Raw genomic sequence first — 17612 nt, 5'->3', positions numbered from 1 at the left:
TTTTTTTTTTTTTGCATCCCCATTTCACAGATCATCTGGGAGCATCGAGCATTTGTTTCCCTCAGACCACTAAGAAGCCTGTGCCAGCTTCCTGGCAATGTCCCTGTTACCCTGTGGCTGCTCAGACAGCAAAATAAATCATCCCCACTGGAGCCCACCGCCCATCCCCCTCTGGAGCCCACCTTGCGGTCCTGCCGTTTGCTTTCTCTCCCAAGTTAAAGTGGGAAGAAGGTTCCAAAGTGAATTCCGATTTTGAACTCTTACACCCAAACTCAAATGAGTTGAGGCTATTTATAAAAATACACAGGAAAGAAAAATAAAAGGTTAAGTCCAAGGAATAACAAAAGAAAAATGAAAGTGAAGGTCAAGACCAGAAGAACTGTGAATTATTTACTCTTTGTTTGGATAACTGGGAATAAACTTATCCCATTATTTGTTTTTTTCTGACCCCTGGTGACAAGCCTATAAAATCCCAGGAAAGCAGATTCTCCAGGCTACTGCTGATGCTGATAAACATAAGCTCGGTCACGAAGGCACCCATCATGGGGATGCGTACAGAGGGACTGGATTTTACTTGGAAAAAATAGACAGCTTTGTTCTACGATGATCTGGAAGAAAATATTCAGTGTGTTGTACACTGAACCCGTAAGAATGAATGAAAAGAACTTCAAGTTCCTTCTCGGGTCACCTTTCTCATGCTTGTGTTTTTTAATGCTAAAAAAGCATCCACTGGACTCAAGACTATCTGCCAAAGCAGCGTGGGCTTGGGCTGTGCAGCGACAGGGCACACCATCAGGTTTGCTTTCGGTTAAAAAACAGAGAAATCTCCTACTTCCTATCTCCAAATCCCTTTCACTACAAAGGTTTTCAGCTCTGACCTCTGACCCATGAATTCAAAACTGCAAACCCACAGCACCATCCATCACTGAAAGAGGCAATAGTGCAAGGTTTTGGCAAGGGCGGATGCTAAAGAGAAAAAAGAATATTAAAAATATGTTCTCGAGGCTTATCTATGTTAATCCATTGCCCATAAATCAGAAGGGCATTTCTGTTAGAGCCCAGACCTAAAAATCTGGCACTTGTGTGCAGAACTGAAATAAAGCAAGGAACTTGATTGAAACGTACATTTCTGGAGATTCAGAGTCCACCACAGTCCCAACCCAGCATTCGCACACTAGATGAGATTTTCCAGAGTATCCCTATTTTCTGTGGCCACTCATTCCAAGATCACCCCCATTTTACATCTGAAAATTGCCACATCTCAGTTAAACTGAATCTCGCCTGCAGTAGCCCTGATCTCAGACACAGAAGTCATCAAGTCCAGCTGTCTGCAGGGTACATAAATCTTTACTGTGGCTTTTCCTTCTCCTCAATGTAGGAACTAAAACATTTTCCATTTCTTAATTAGCAGCAGTAAACATCTAAAGCCAATGATGTGCCTGCATGGATTCTAAACCCTTTCTGTACATCAAGGCACTGAATCTTCAACATCACACCATCCTAAGGAGGACAGACTTCACCCAGGTAAGGTGACCAGGACACTGTGGTTATGGGGCTTGACAGAGGGGGCTCTGCCTCCTACTGTGTGTTTAAAACAGGAAGGCACATGGAAAAATGAACATAGTGCTTGTGTTAGGAGAGCGATAAAATGGGTGAAATATATGTATTGTTAAGGTTTCTGTTAACAACTGAATTTTCATGTGTTGCATTCTGATAAGTCGTTCAACAATTCATTCAGAGAAGTCCTACCTGCCCTGGATCATCAGGCTTAGGAGGTTATGTCTCTTAAGTAACACGCACTCACAGGAGAAGGGGAGGTTTAAACCCAAATCTGTCATTATCCAGGCTTCCTTGAATGGTTCCACCTCACCCAAACATAAGCAATGCTAACATCTTGACACATCTTCCACTGTTTATGTATAATTTCATGTGGTTGAGATGACATGCTCTACGTAATTCTGTATTCTCATGTTTCCCCCATTGTAATTACATAATAATCTTCTCCACTGGATTGTTACAGTTTTTAGAAACTTTTAAAAATAGATACATAATATTGCAATGCAAGCCATCATCATTTACTCAGCTCTATCTTTGTTTTTGTATACATCAGCCACTTGTAAGTTTTCATTATCATAAAATAAGGCTGCAATATGAATTTTCTATTTAAAAACTTTTATTCTTTCAGATTTTCTTAAGCTAGAGTTTTTTTTTTTTTAAAGGAATCACCAGAATTTTTAAGGAGCTTAATATCTTCTGGGTAGATATTAAGACAATAAAAGATATTAGATATTAAGACAATAAAAAAAATCTGAATCTACAGATATTAGCAGTTTGATTTATGGGTTAGCTAAACGAATATGCATTAACAACCAAGAAAGCCAGTAATCAATCTAGATCTTATAGTTCAATCTAGCCCACAGAACGATCCTGTTAGCAAGGGCTCAGGCTACAAGGGACCATATCAAAAGACAGAACTGACAACAGGCATGACCAGGGGAAAAACATCTGGCAGGGGCAATAAACCAGATTTGCAGAAAAGAGGCAGAGGAAAGATAGATGCTTAACACAAATTTTAAAAAATACTGCTAAGAGTAGAAATGACAGAAGAAAGGACTGGACTAGACTCTACTAAAGAAAATAGTGGACATAAACAGTAAATATCAATGCTTTGCTTTCTGTCAGCTCAAGTTTTTAGAACTGCCTAGTGGATCAAACCAGAATTACAAAAAAGACATTAACTAAATTGAAGTACTCTGATGGAGTACCATTTTCCTATATTCACTAAAGCCAAATCAAAAGTCCTGCCAATTTTATCAGTGAGTTCTGGATAAGATTTACATTTCCAAATAATAAAACCAAATCAAATTTAGATCTGTATAGCTAAATATTACTTCATCAAGAGCACAGGGAAGAAACAAACATGTCCCATGGGAGGAGACATTAAACGGTAAACTCTTCACAGCACAGCTGAGTGTAACCCAGTATTTTAAACTATTACTTTAAGATAGTGTCGCATGTCTGATCCATCTCTACAACCTGGAATAATTCTTGGAAAACAATTTCGAAAACATATAAAACTTAAGATAAAGCTGGAAAAATAAAAGAAATGCAGAGACCAATTAAGAGTGGGAAACAAAGGATAAGGATCCTTAAAGAAATGGCAGGAATGAAGAATTTCCTGACTTCGAAAGTGTGAGTGCCTCACCTACGGTGATAACGCTACAGTATTTCATCATGCCAGTGATGGCTTGTAAAACTGGTATTCATCCTCAAATACAACACCTAACATAGTGTTTTTGGTTGCACTGTTTCCTCCCCTCTAATATTCATATGGTGAAGTCCCAACCCACAGAACCTCAGAATGGGATCTTGCTTAGACAGGATATTATTTATAGAGATAATCAGGGTAAAATGAGGTTATTAGGGTGGGCCCTAATCCAAAATGACTGGTGTCCTTAAAAAATGGGGAAATGTGGACACAGAGACATGCATGGAAGGAAGGCAATGTGAGGAGATACTGGTAGACGATGACAGTCGAGCCAAGGAGAAAGGCCTGGAATAGACCCTCTTCTCTCAGCCCTCAGAAGCTCACCCTGATCTGGGACTTCCAGCTTCCACAACTCAGAAACAATAGATTTCCATCGGTTAAGCCACCAGTTTGTGGTTCTTCCTTATGGCTGCCTCAGTAAACTAATACACCAGGCTAATTATGGTTTAATTCAGATTTTAATTAGTGTAATTTTCTTAAATATAGGAAATTAGTACAATTTTGACACAAACTAACAATATAGTCAAATATATGTAATTATCTGCAGGGAAATTATATATATGCTGTGCTTATTAACATGTACATGTAGGCACAGATGCAGATATTGGTGGAGGCACAACGTACAGGCATGTGGGAATGGATACTTTCTGCCCACAGTCACAACAGTACTAAGCTATACTGGGGTTGGGGAGGGTTCTAACTCCAGGGTCCAGGGCCTTGCTTCATTACCACCAAACAAAACTAGATTGCAGCATAGAAAATGCTTATCACTGTAGGATGGTGTGACAGGAGATGTGGGGTACTTAGGATTCTTGTAGGCAAGCATGGAAGAGACCGTAAGCATTTTATTGGTGTGGTAAAACTTACTTTTTGAGTTTGACTGATTTTGGCTTTGGTCATAGTACACACTTTTCTTCAGGAATTAAATAAATCCAACTACAATACAAGACAACTTTCAGTTACTCTTCCTTGTGACATCATCCCTTCTCTTGTATAAAGAAACAGGAAGCTCCCCAGGCCTTTTGATGCCAGGCAACTCAGTATTTCATTCCTCAACTGAGTCATTTTCATGACCTTCTGTGGAATCTTCCCTCACATTCAACCAAACACCCTAAGTTGTAGCCCTAGTTATCCAGGGCACAAGTATCTCATGGACACAGCAAGAATTGAGACCCAGGCCTATAATGAAAGCAAGAGAGGGGGCTGTTAAGTAGTTAATCAGTAACTATTTACCAATCACTGATAATGTACAAGAAGACTGTCTTGAGTGCTTCAGGGAATAAATGAGATGGAAGAAGGCTGGTGCTGAATTCAGTAGGCTTCTGCTCTCACAGCACACGCATGACCCACACCCAGAGAGAAGACCCCCCTCTTAAGGGGTAACCAAGAAGTTAAAAAAAAAAAAAAGTAGAGGAGCACCTGGCTGGCTTAGTCAGAAGAGCATGGGACTCTGATCTCAGGGTCATGAGTTTGAGCCCCACGCTGGGTGTAGAGATTACTAGGAAAAAAAAAAAGTAGACACAATGGCAAGAGGACCGGAAGGATCCATGGGATGAAGATAAACTTTGGGTCGAGTCAGTTAATAACATCAGGCTGAGGGCGTGATAGAAGTTCAGCCTTACACAATGGACAGGACTGGGTAGGTGAGGGAGAAGGGTAGCATTCCAGATGGCATCAGAAAAAGTTACCCTTCCACCATGGGGAAGCTCTATCCTTTGTTCATGACTCAGTTTGTCACACCCTTTATTCCCCTCGCAGACAGTACTTATTACCCAGGACTTGGTAACTCCAGGGCCTAGTAGAGAGCCTGGCAGATAAGTAGGTATTCCATAGATTCTGAACACTGAGTAACTGCTTCTGAGCCTACTTTCCATATGTAATGGTAAGCTCCTTGAGGGCCCACAATTATTTATTATTCTCAACATTGGGCAGATTTTCAGCAACTGTTTGATAAACAGGTGGATGCAATTCCTTCATTTGATTTCTTTCCTTTTTATTACAGAGGAACAAGTATCTAAAAGAAATTACGGCTCTATTAAAAAAAATTAGGCCAGTTCCTGCAGATTTGAGATTTCTACTTATCTTAATACTACTACTACCTTTCAGCAAATTTAAAGCATACCCCTTCCACTGCTTTGACTAAGAACACAAATTTGGATTGGGAGGCCACTGTCTGAATGGCAGTACCATGACATAGGGCCTGTGTGACCTCACGAATCCAGTGTTATGCACACACTGCGTCTCAGTTCATGCAAAATTCACTTAACATACAGCAAGGATCTTATCATCAGAAAAGCCAAGCCACAGTATTTGCTGCTACCATCATTATTAATGCCTAATACCCTGTTTGCATAAAAACAAAATACAGAATTCTAGAAGGTTTTTCTTTACCCCAAGAAGATACAAAATCAGATAATCAACAGTCGCCAAGCCAGCAGAGGGAGTAGGAGGGGTAATGGCTCTTCCCCAAAAACCAGCTTCACGTGTCCTGCTTGTGCAATTTTCTTCTTCCTTGCCTACAAGGAGGTCAGTGGGATAATTTATGACTCAGGTGTTAGATGTAGAAAAACTTTAAACCAGAGAGATATTGTGGGTACTCTAGTTCTAAAATCTTCTGTAGAACTGATTAAAAAAAGAGACCATAGGTTTCAGTCCTGACTGCTTCTCAGGATGGCAGGAAGCCAATTACTTAAACTGAAACAGTATAGAAAATGGTTACTTCTTAAAGAATGCAATCACCCATTTATTCACCCATGTAAACTCACTGAGTACCATTCACTGGACCAGATGCTGCTCCTTGTACAGAAAGGACCCCAACAAGCCATATAAGGGAATGAGTCTGGAATAAGAGCCAACGTCACTCTGATCATGCACAAAGTCTTTCCAGCACCTTAGTGATTCCAGGATGAAGTCAGGGCTCTAAGAATTTGGGTAGCTGGGAATTCCCGAGGCTCCAGGATTAGTCTGGATCCTTCTAGACGTTCCCAGGCAACATCTAAATGGGTGAAGTTCAGTCAGAACAAGAACAGACCACAGCACAAGCAAGAGCCGTCCAACTTTAATGCCAACCCACATGGTGGCTCAAGTCATCTGCGTGACACTGCCGTGCCCTCCATTCATTATTTGCCTATAACAATCAAAGACTTCAAAACAGCTGCTGGGGTTGTCCTGAAAGCTGTGAGAATAAATTTACATTTGTATGCAAGAAGGAGAAGAAAGCATAAGTAACTTCTAACCAGGACTTGCGAGGATTTTGTGCCCACTGAATTACCAGTAGTCAATGGCAGCACTCACTGTAATCCTGTTCTTGCATCACCAAAATTCCCAATGACGCTGGAATGGACAGGTTTTATCATCACCATCATGTATGCATATGCATATATATATATATATATATATATATATATATACACACACACACACACATATATATACAAACATATATACATATATTTTACTATTAAGAAAGATACCTCACTATAAAACTCTCAACTTGAAAAGATGATAGATGATTGTTTATGCTACAGAAGGCTTAAATAAGACTTATAAGAATTCATTGAGCAAGCCCTCTTAAAAATCCACAAGGTGAGTCCCACTATTTGCCATAAAGTCCTCAGAGTACTACTACCTTTTAACTCTGGTCCCCTACATCAAAGATGGTCATGAGAGCCCCAAACATGAGTGCTCACTCTTCTCCATTATTTCAGTGGATGTCAACTATCGCAGGGTTGGTCTCGATTTTAAAGTACTGTGGCCCCACATTTCAAAAAGATTTTATTTACTCCCAAAACTTCATACATTTGTAATAATCAGCCTTCTGGTTTCCAGTCACTGAAGACCTATCCCTGATCAGAAGGTATAAGTACCCTCTCTACAGAAGGCTGCAGGAACTGAAGCCAAGTAAAAGAGCACAGCTTTCCCTCTGCGTGCCTGCCAGATTTCTGAAATGCAGAAAGCATGCTCAAGGAGCTTCCAAGCAAGGAAGCACAGCTTTGCTTCCAAGCTCCCTGACCAGGCCTCCACCCTCCCCAGGAAAGGCAGGTGAGCACTTACTGGGGCTGGGCTTCGGGCTGCCCAGAGGGGATCTATCCATTATTGTGGCTGACAAACCGGGAATGTGGGAGTCTGTGACTCAGGCAGGCAGGACTGAAGCCAAGATTAGAAGAAAGGAGGCATAAGGGAAGTAGGAGAGACCAGGTGCAGAGAGAGAGGGGAAGCTGGATGGAAGGGAAGCTGTGGGACACACAGGAAGCTGTAAGCCAAATTCAGCTATTTGAATTTTGGGAAGCATTCAATTACACATTCATGTTTCCCTGGTTACTGTCCTGGATGAGAAAGGGCTGGCTAAATATTTCAATGCTCCAGAAAAAGACCTATTATAATGAAAAATCCTTTTGAGTTTTCTTCTCTTCTGTTTAACTTTGAAAGAAACGTATAAATTTTCTGAGAAAAAGAACTTTCTTTATTCTCTTTCCTCCCCAGTGGTGAATCTCTCCATGAGTCAGTAAATGTCAGAAGAAAAAAGCATCTTCTCAGGAATATATAAATATTTATAGACAACATTACTCCATCACTCCCAAAATGTTAAACAGAGCTTTTTCCATTCTCTTCTTTATTGATTTAGTTATATGGTACACAAAAATCAGAAAGCAAAAAAAGGTTAACAGAACTCAAATCACCAGGTCATGTATCAACTAAATGCAGATCCCCCAAAATATTAAGTCTCTTTGTGATACATCCATAGAGAGCAGTAACAGAAACAAGCAATTCATATCAAAACAAACCCAGCCTTAGATTATTAAAGAGTAGCTGTTCAAGTACCTTCATCTGTGATGAAAGCCTCCAAGTCTGTGCAATTCTTCCTCTGGCATAGATGCTCTTAAGGCTAAGGTCTACCAGCCTGATGGGGTTGATGGGAAAAGGTGAAAATCTGGTGAGATGATTATAAAAACAAAATCCAGGGAGGGCACTGTCAAGTCCTCATTCAGCTCTCAGAATGTTTGGTTGGCTCTCCTCAAATTTCTTGCCTTCTATTAGACTGGTTGACTTCAACAGACCAAAAAAGAAAAACCACCTGATCATGTTAATAGATGCACTAAAAGCATCTGACAAACTCCAATACCCATTCATGGTAGAAACTGTCAGTAAGCAGTAATAGAATGTTCTCAACTTGATAAAGATTATCCACAAAAAACCTACAGTTAACATCATACTTAATGGTGAGAAACTTGAAGCTTTCTTACTAAGATCATGTAAAAGACAAGGATATCCCCTTTGATCACTCCTTTTCAACAGTGCACTCAAAGTCCTTGCTAATTCAATAAGGCAAGAGAAGGAAATAGAAGGTATACAGACTGGGAAGGAAGGAATAAAACTTTGTTTGCAGATGACATGATCCTCTCTGTAGGAAATCCAGAGAAGTTGACAAAAAAAAAAAAAAAAAAAACAAAACTGGAATTAATAATTATAGCAAGGTTGTAGGACACAAGGTTAATATAAAAAGTGTTTACCTATATACCAACAATGAACAAGTGGGAAGTAATACTAAAAACAATACCATAGACATTAGCACCTCCCCCAAAATGAAATATTTAGGTATAAATCTAACAAAAGATCTGTATGAAGAAAAGTATAAAACTCAGATGAAGGAAATCAAAGAAGTAAATAAATGGAGAGATATTCAATGTTCATGGATAGGAAGACTCAATATTATCAAGATGTCAGTTCTTCCCCACTTGATCTATAGATTCAAGACAGTCTCTATCAAAACTCTATCAAGTTATTTTATGGATATCAACAAAGTGATTCTAAAGTCACGTGGAGTGGCAAAGGACCAAGACTGGCTATAAAATACTGAAGGAGAACAAAGTGGATATTACCAGACTTCAAGACTTTATAGCACTCCCATATTCATCACACCATTATTCACAATAGCCACGGTGGAAACAACCCCAGTGTTCATAAATGGTAAATAGATAAAGAAAATGTGGTATATACAATATATGTACATAATGGTGTATTACTGAACTCTTAAAAAGAAGGAAACCCTGCCATTTGCAACAGTATGGATGAACCTAAAGAACGTTATGTTAAGTGAAATAAACCAAAGACAAATATCACATCATCTCACTTACACATGTAATCAAAGAAAAAAAAAGTCAAACTCATACAAACACAGTAGAAAAGTGGTTGCCAGGGGCTGGGGGTAGGGGAAATAGGGAGAGTTAGTTAAAAGGGTAAAAATTTTCAGTCAAAGATGAATACAGTCTGAGAGTCTAATGGTGGCTATAGTTGATCACACTGTATTGCATAAGTGAAATTTGTTTAGAGAGTAGAACTTAAATATTCTTACAAAAAAAAGTAAGTATGTGAAGTGATTGAGGTGTTAATTAACTCAATGAGGGGATCCTTTTGCAGTGTATATATACATAGACCAGTGGAACAGAAGGAATCCAAAAATAGACCCCCATGGATATAATCAATTCATCTTTGGACAAAGGAAATAAAAAAATCTAGAAACAGACAATACACCCTTAACAAAACTTCACTCAAAATGTATCACAGACCTAAATGTAAAATAAGACTAAGCAACTCCTAGACTATAGGAGACCTTAAGTATGGTGATGTCTTTTTAGGTACAACAACAAGGACATGATATATGAAAAAATTTATTGATAAGCTTGACTTAAAAATTACTAACTTCTGCTTAAAGACAATATTAAGACACTAAGAAGACTAGCCATAGACTGGGAGAAAATATTTACAAAAGACACATCTGATAAAGACTACTATCCAAAATATACAAATAAGTCTTAAAACTCAGTAACAAACAGCTTGATTAAAAAATGGGTCAAAGATCTTAACAGACGTCTCAGAAGAAGATCTATAGAGGGCAAATAAGCACATGAAAAGATGCTCCACACGGACATCTGGGTGGCTCAGTTGATTAAGTGTCCTACTCTTGATTTCAGCTCAGGTCATGATTTCAGGGTCCTGGGATCGAGTTCTGAATCAGGCACCATGCTCAAAGGGAGTCTGCTTGAGGAGTCCCTCTCCCTTTGCACCTCCCCTAGTATCTCTCTCTCTCAAATAAATACATAAATCTTAAAAAAAGAAAAGATGCTCCACGGTATATGTCATCAGGGAAATCTAAGTTGAAACAAGATACACATCTAATACATGTTAGGTTAGCCAAAATCTAGAACACTGACAACACCAAATGCTGGTGAGAATGTGGATAAACAACAACTCTCATCCCATTGCTGGTGGGAATGGAAAATGGTACAGCCAATTTGGAAGACAGTTTGGCGGTTTCTTACAAAATGAAATATACTCTTATCATTCAATGCAGCTACCACACTCTTTGGTATTTACCCAAAGGAGTTGAAAACTTATGTCCACATAAAAACCTGTACATAGATGCTGATAAAAGCTTTATTCATAACTGTCAAAACTTGGAAACAACCAAGATATGCCTTCCACAGGTGAATGGATTAAATAAACTATGGTGCATCCAGACAATGGATTATCATCTAGTGCTACAAAGAAATAAGCTATCAAGCTATGAAAAGACATGGAAGAACCTTAAATGTATATTACTAAGTGAAAGAAGTCAAACTGAAAATGCTACATACCATATGATTCCAACTATATAACATTCTGGAAAATGCAATACTAGGGATACAATAAAAAGATCAGTGGTTGCAAGGGTGAGGATGGAGTTAAATAGGTAGAGCAAAGAATTTTAGGGCAGTGAAACTATTCTGTATATTACAGTGATGGATATATGTCATTATATATTTATCTAAACTGATTTAATGTACATCAAATTGAATCTTTTAACTATGGATTTTGGATGATTATAATGGGTCGATGTAGGTTTATCCTTGGTGAGAAAGGATATACACGTAACATTTTGTTAAGTGATGTTGATAATTGGGGGGGGTTGTGTATGTGTGGGAACATGGGGTATATGGAAGATCTTTGCACTTTCCTCTCAATTTTATGGTAAATCTAAAATTTCTCTAAAGAATTAAATCTTTAAATTTTTTTTCATGAGATACAATTCTTTAAATTCTCTTCTTTTGGGCATATACCTAGGAGTGGAATTGCTGGGCCATATGGTACTTCTATGTTTTATCTTTCTGCCTCTTTTTCCAAAACAGCTGCACCATTTACGTTCCCACCGGACATCTATAGGATTCCAGTTTCTCCAAATTCTCCCCAACACTTGTTATTGTCTGTCATTTTTATTATGGCCACTCTAGTGGTGAGGTGGTCTTATTACGATTGGCATTTCCCTGATGACCAATGATGTTGAGCATCTTTTTATGTGCTTACTGACCATTTGGATATCTTCTTTGGAAGAACAGTCTAATTCTTTTCTCATTTAAAAGATTATTTCCCTTTTTGTTGTTAAATCATCAGAGTTCTTTTTATATTCCTGAGCCTAGAGCCTTATCAGATATATAATTTGCAAACATTTTCTCACATTCTATACACTGTCTCTTTACTTACTTGACAGTGTCCTATCATGCCCCAATATTTTTTTAGTTTTGATAAAGTCCAATTTATTTTTTCCTTTCATTGCATATACTTTTGGTATCATATTTAGGAAATCATTGCCTGCTTCAAGGTCATAGAAGATTTCCACCTATATTTCCTTCTAAGAGTTTTGTAGTCTTATAGCTCCTACGTTTAGAAACTTTGACCCATTTTGAATTATTTTTTTATATGTAGTCTGAGGTTAGGTCCAAATTTAGTCTTTTATCAGCTTTTTATTATTTATTTATTTACTGTAGTAGGCTCTATGCTCAAAGTGAGGCTAGAACGCACAACCCCTAGATCAAGAGTCACATGCTCTACTGAGCCAGTCAGGCACCCCACTCTTTATCAGCTTTTGTTTAAACCTAAAAAAGAGCATTCTCTCCATTTTCACTGAATGATGATTGGGGAGAAAGGCCAGACAATTCCAAACCTTAGATTAATTTATACACAAGGAGAGAAGATAGCAACTGAACTTTCCCTGATGAGCCTGAAATCCCCTTCAGTAATCACAGCAATTCAGTATTTTGAGCCCTGGGAGGAGTTCACTGCTCTGAGATTTTCAAATGACTAGCTAAGTGGAAGGAAAATTTCAGTTATTAAGGGATACCACCTTAAAACTATCAAAATCAATTAAATAAACAGTTACTGAATACCAGTAATACAGCCTGCACTCTGCTAACCCCTAATATATAATATAAATATACCTAAGGCCCAGTCCCTCACCCTAAGAACTAACCTACTAGCTTGGAAATAAAGATGGTTTCCCAGAAAGTGGTTCAATCGCTAAGAGTGAAGTAATTCAATTACATAAGCCTTAAAAAAAAAAAAAAAAAAAGTCAAATATGCTGGAGCCAACAGAGCTAATAAAATATTCTAACAGAGGCACAAACTTCTGTGACACTAGATTTAATTTTGACCATTCTGACAAATCTTTAAGTGTGTCACAATCGACTACTACCTCACCAAACAAACAGAAAAGAAAATTTCCTCAAAGACACAAAAAGAAGAGATTCTCTAAATTAAGAATAAGAAGGTATTAAAATGGCCTATGCATTCTCAATTCCTTTTGGAATGTTATGTGTTTTCTTTTTTTTTTTTTTTTAAAGATTTTATTTATTTATTTGACAGAGAGAGAGAGCACAAGTAGGCACAGAGGCAGGCAGAGGGAGAGGGAGAAGCAGGCTCTCTACTGAGCAGGGAGCCCGACGTGGGGCTCGATCCCAGGACTCTGGGATCATGACCTGAGCCGAAGGCAGCCAGCCGCTTAACCGACTGAGCCACCCAGGCGCCCCTGGAATGTTATGTGTTTTCTAAGGGATTTTTTCAAGGCTTAAGTGGATTAGAATTCTGTTTTATTGGCTGCTCAGGTCTTTTATTTTTTAATAGCCTAATATTTACATTTTATGGTAGAATACGAAGGTGAAGAAAAGCATAATGTACTAAAAAACATATCTGGAAAGATGTGGGAAGGTGAGTAGAAAATACACAAAACAACCAAAGTCACAACTGGTAACACCAGTCCTGAAGCTCAGCTCAGGGTTCTCTTAGGAGAAAGATTCCCCTTGAAATCAGTATCATCTCAGCAAATGTCACATGTGGTCGACGTGGAAGCTCAGAGAGAGATGGGAACATCACATACGGGTTGTCCATTAGGTGCCAGGAATGTCATGTTTATCTCATTTATGCCATCCAGGGACCACATAAAGTTGGAGACACCAAGGAAGTGGTAGAGTCTAGATGAAGTCTCCCTACATTTTGGTCCACCACCAAAATTTCTAATATGGAAAATGTAAAACTGAAGGTTACATATCACCAGCTAGTTAAGTCACCAGGACTATCTGGGGAAATCATGCAGGTCATCGGGACAGAGAAGATGGTGCCACGGAACACGATTATTTTAAGAACAATTCTCCTAAGGCCACCCAGGACTCTGCTCTGATTCTGTAAGCAATAAGCCACCTCAGCTCTAGTGTTTGGTCTTACCAGTTGACTGGCCCTCCAAGAGGCTTCCAGGTAAAAACTCCTCTGAAGAGCTCTCTCTAAAATACCAGACGCTCCTCTACCCTAGTCACTTAACATCTACTTAGCCTCACTGAACAAGGGTTTACGAGTGGGAGATCAATTTCCCGTTTATGTTGACTGTCAGACTTTCTTTCCTCATACTTGGTACACAGAAATATCCAACCCTTCTTCTAATCCTGGATCTTAATTACAATCATCAGTCAGCAAGACTTTACTTAATACCCAAACCTTCCTTTGAAAAATCTTTTAGAACAGACTTGGAGAAAGCATACCTCCACAATAATTCATACATACTTACAGTAATTCCATTTAATTCAACAAATGCTTATGGAAAGTCTACTGTATACGATGTTCTAAGTATTAATATCATTCCAACTTTTATTTTTTTTATTTTTTATTTTATTTTTTTTAAAGATTTTATTTATTTGACAGAGGACAGTGAGAGAGGGAACACAAGCAGGGGGAGTGGGAGAGGGAGAAGCAGGCTTCCTGCAGAGCAGGGAGCCCGATGCGGGACTTGATCCCAGGACGCCGGGATCATGACCTGAGCTGAAGGCAGACGCTTAACGACTGAGCCCCCCAGGCGCCCCAATATCATTCCAACTTTTGTTCCTGTTTCAATAGCATTGTCTACTTGGTATTTCGCCTATACAAGCCACTCCAGGATGACAGTGCAGTAAACCTGAATGTGCTCCTTACAAAGACCAAAGATGCCTCAGTGGGCGTGGGAACAGTTTGAAAACTACAACGGTTTTTGTCTTAGCCCAGAAGTATACAGTGAATTATCAGTCAAAGAAAGAAAATTACAGTCCTCACCTTGTTACTGAAACTAAGTAACTGCAACTTGAGATTTAAATAGAGCAACACGACTATAACACCATTGTTAATTTCTCAGTAGAAAGACATTTAGTATGCTGAAATAATTGTGAAATGCTGATTTCTACATCAGGACTATAGAAAACAAGAATGCTCACTTTCCATGTTGATAGTTCATGTATGATTTCACCCTTTTTATAATTTGCTCTATTGAAAATTAAAGTCACAGCACAGTCAGAATCTTAATGGATTAAATCCAATGCCAAATACTTCAAAGCTTCACTTGACACAAGGCACAGGAAACAATGTCATCTCTACCTGGAAAGAACTGAGAGGGGCAAATAAGTAAGCTGAAAACTGCCTAATAAAAATCATTCATTCTGGAAGTTTTAACAAGATGCTTTCTTTTCTTTCTTTTTTTTTTTTTTTAAAGATTTTATTTATTTATTTGACAGAGAGAGACACAGCGAGAGAGGGAACACAAGCAGGGGGAGTGGGAGAGGGAGAAGCAGGCTTCCCACTGAGCAGGGAGCCCGATGTGGGGCTCGATCCCATGACTCTGGGATCACGACCTGGGCCGAAGGCAGACGCTTAACGACTGAGCCACCCAGGCGCCCCACAAGATGCTTTCTTAAATAAAAAAAAAAACTTGGAGAAATTGAAAAAGGCAAAGAAAATTAATGTACTTGATGATATCTAATGGCAAAATAACCAATTTTTTAAATTCTAATAAACAGAGGTAATTCTGGCATACCTAAGAGACAAAACCCTTTGCATGCATTTCAGCATGGCTCTATTTTTAAAATAATGTCCCTGATACACAGCAGTTCAATTTTTTTATTAGCCTCGAAAAAGCAGAAATCAATGTTTTATAATATGATTCTGTATATGGCAAGCCTCTTCACTTATCTCAAGGATACCTGAAACTATTAAACATTACTATTCTATGAATACAAGGCAAAAGTGGAAATAAAGACTTTGCTTACCTAATTCCCTGCTTGGCTGGCTCCCAAAATTCACCAACTCCCTCTACCAGGAGGGACAAAGAGATATCAAAACAGAAATGCCATATCTATCAATTCTCATGATGATGAAAGCAAATCAAGTGTCTGGGGTGCAACTCCATCCTACCCAAGGGCAGAATGATATAGAAAGTTTAACATCTAACCTTTCTTCCTGCACATCCAGACGATGCATCATCCCCTTAAGAATTCTCTTTTGCCAAGAAACAAAATGATCTAACTACTAGAACTGCATTAGCCTTGGTGATAATGAAATTTTAAACAGCATGTGTATTAAAGGTGTGGCTGGCATAAACATCTCATAAGATGAGACATTCCTTGCTTCTTTTATCACCAGCACTCACCTTAGTCCTTCCTTTCAACCCTCAAAAACAAGCCCACAATCTTATTTTAGTAGGGCAGAGTTTAAAATACTTCCAATCAAACTGAATATCTGCCAAGAGGAAACACATTGGTATTTGTCCTTGTGCTGAAATGAAATCCCACACTCCTGAAGCCCTTCCCCTCCATGTCCGCCATCCACTACCCAGCACAATTCATGACATCTTTAGTTTCATCTGTATGCCAACTTCACGCCAGCAGCCACAGATACTTGATCCAACTAAAAGCTCTCATTTGACTTCCCACGTAGCAGTACATGGGCCTCTAAGAGCTGTGTGTCCTTGGACAAGACATTTATCATCTGAGTCTCCCTCTCCTCCTGTGTGAGGACAAGGTGATCTTAGAATGGCCAGCCAGCATCCAAAGCTTTATGTGTGGGTGCTCAGCCTTGCTGTCAAGCTTGCCAGTAGCAGGGAGAAAGCAGACTTTGGCCTCGAGTACTTGTATTCAGTTGTCTCAAGGAATTAAGAACTTTAGAATTAGGGAAGAAAATGATAAAGGGCAGTAATGAGTATATCCATTTATTTCCCACACTCCAGTCAATAGCGCTTTGGCCTGCCCAGGCTTTTGACTGCCAACTTCCAGGGGGTGAGGTACCCATCTTGGCAGATGTCAAACTATAGCATCATTCCAGCAAACTGGACTTTAAGCATCTTTTTAAAAATTATTTGTTCAAATGGATGAAAAGTAACAAAGATAATTGTATTTTCTTAAGCCACAGAAAACACAATTCTATCAGATATTAGACTGAATTGTTGCTCTGAAAAATTCTGTGTATCGACTAATTGACACAAATGCTTGACCAGCTCCTATTAAAATGTCTTTTATGTGCTAATGCCTCACATGCACATTTATATATATAAATTATCATCCCAAGTGCTTGAAAACCACGAGAATGAATGATCTGAAGGCAAGGGCTATAGGAAGACAGGCGCTCGCAAACTCACCCTCTGGCATGTGGGAGAACGTGCTATCTGCCCATTGTTCAGCACAGAATGCAAATGGATTTCATGGGGAATTCAGGTCCACCCTCCCTAGAGCCTCCATGTCCCCGGCCTCCCTCTACTGCCCACTCATACATGAGTGGCCTGCCATCTTTCCTCCAGCATCCATTCCCATCTGCCCACACTTGGATCTCTGCAGTCTCCAGCAAAATGACATCAGCAGAGCCCAGTCTGAAAGCCAGGTTGGCGACAGGGAAACCCAGATTGGCTGGATTTGAAAGAGTCCTAAGGTTTGAGAAGACAGGTGGCTGTATTTAAAATTCCTTCCTGCCCATCAGCTTCAGCCCATGTCCACCGCCCCCCCACCGCTGCCCCCAAACATATGCTGTGGGAGTTCCTGGCCTCTCCCTGCCCTTGCCAGGGCACAGGAGCCTAGCTGCTCCCAGAAGCTGCTGGCTTCCTCCTGGCTCTCCAGCACACTGCGCTCTAATGGAATGGATGCTGAAACCTCTAAGCTCAGCTCATGGCAAAAGGCATTTCCTCCCAGGCCTTGTCCTAACCACAGCCTATGCCCTCTTCACCTTTAATTCAATTACACGGATGAATAATGTA

At 39.4% G+C, this 17612-nt stretch overlaps 1 protein-coding gene across 11 annotated transcripts in view; it reads right to left on the bottom strand.

Moving 5' to 3' along the window:
* Nucleotides 1–17612, bottom strand: part of TLN2 (talin 2) — a 429909-nt gene that overhangs the window by 207171 nt on the left and 205126 nt on the right. For 2 of the 11 annotated variants that reach the window (XM_034994419.1, XM_034994421.1), the window contains one exon: nt 8090–8168. The exons of the other annotated variants lie outside the window; for them this stretch is intronic. The gene's annotated coding sequence lies outside the window, so the exon portion shown is untranslated. The remainder of the gene's footprint in view (nt 1–8089; nt 8169–17612) is intronic. 11 annotated transcript variants of the gene reach the window in all.

Source organism: Mirounga leonina, unplaced genomic scaffold (genome assembly GCF_011800145.1).
Source record: "Mirounga leonina isolate KUSES-001 unplaced genomic scaffold, KU_Mleo_1.0 Mir_91, whole genome shotgun sequence".
NCBI classification, from domain to species: Eukaryota; Metazoa; Chordata; class Mammalia; order Carnivora; family Phocidae; genus Mirounga; species Mirounga leonina.
Note: the sequence above shows the minus strand (reverse complement) of the source record. Positions and strands in the feature narration are given on the sequence as shown.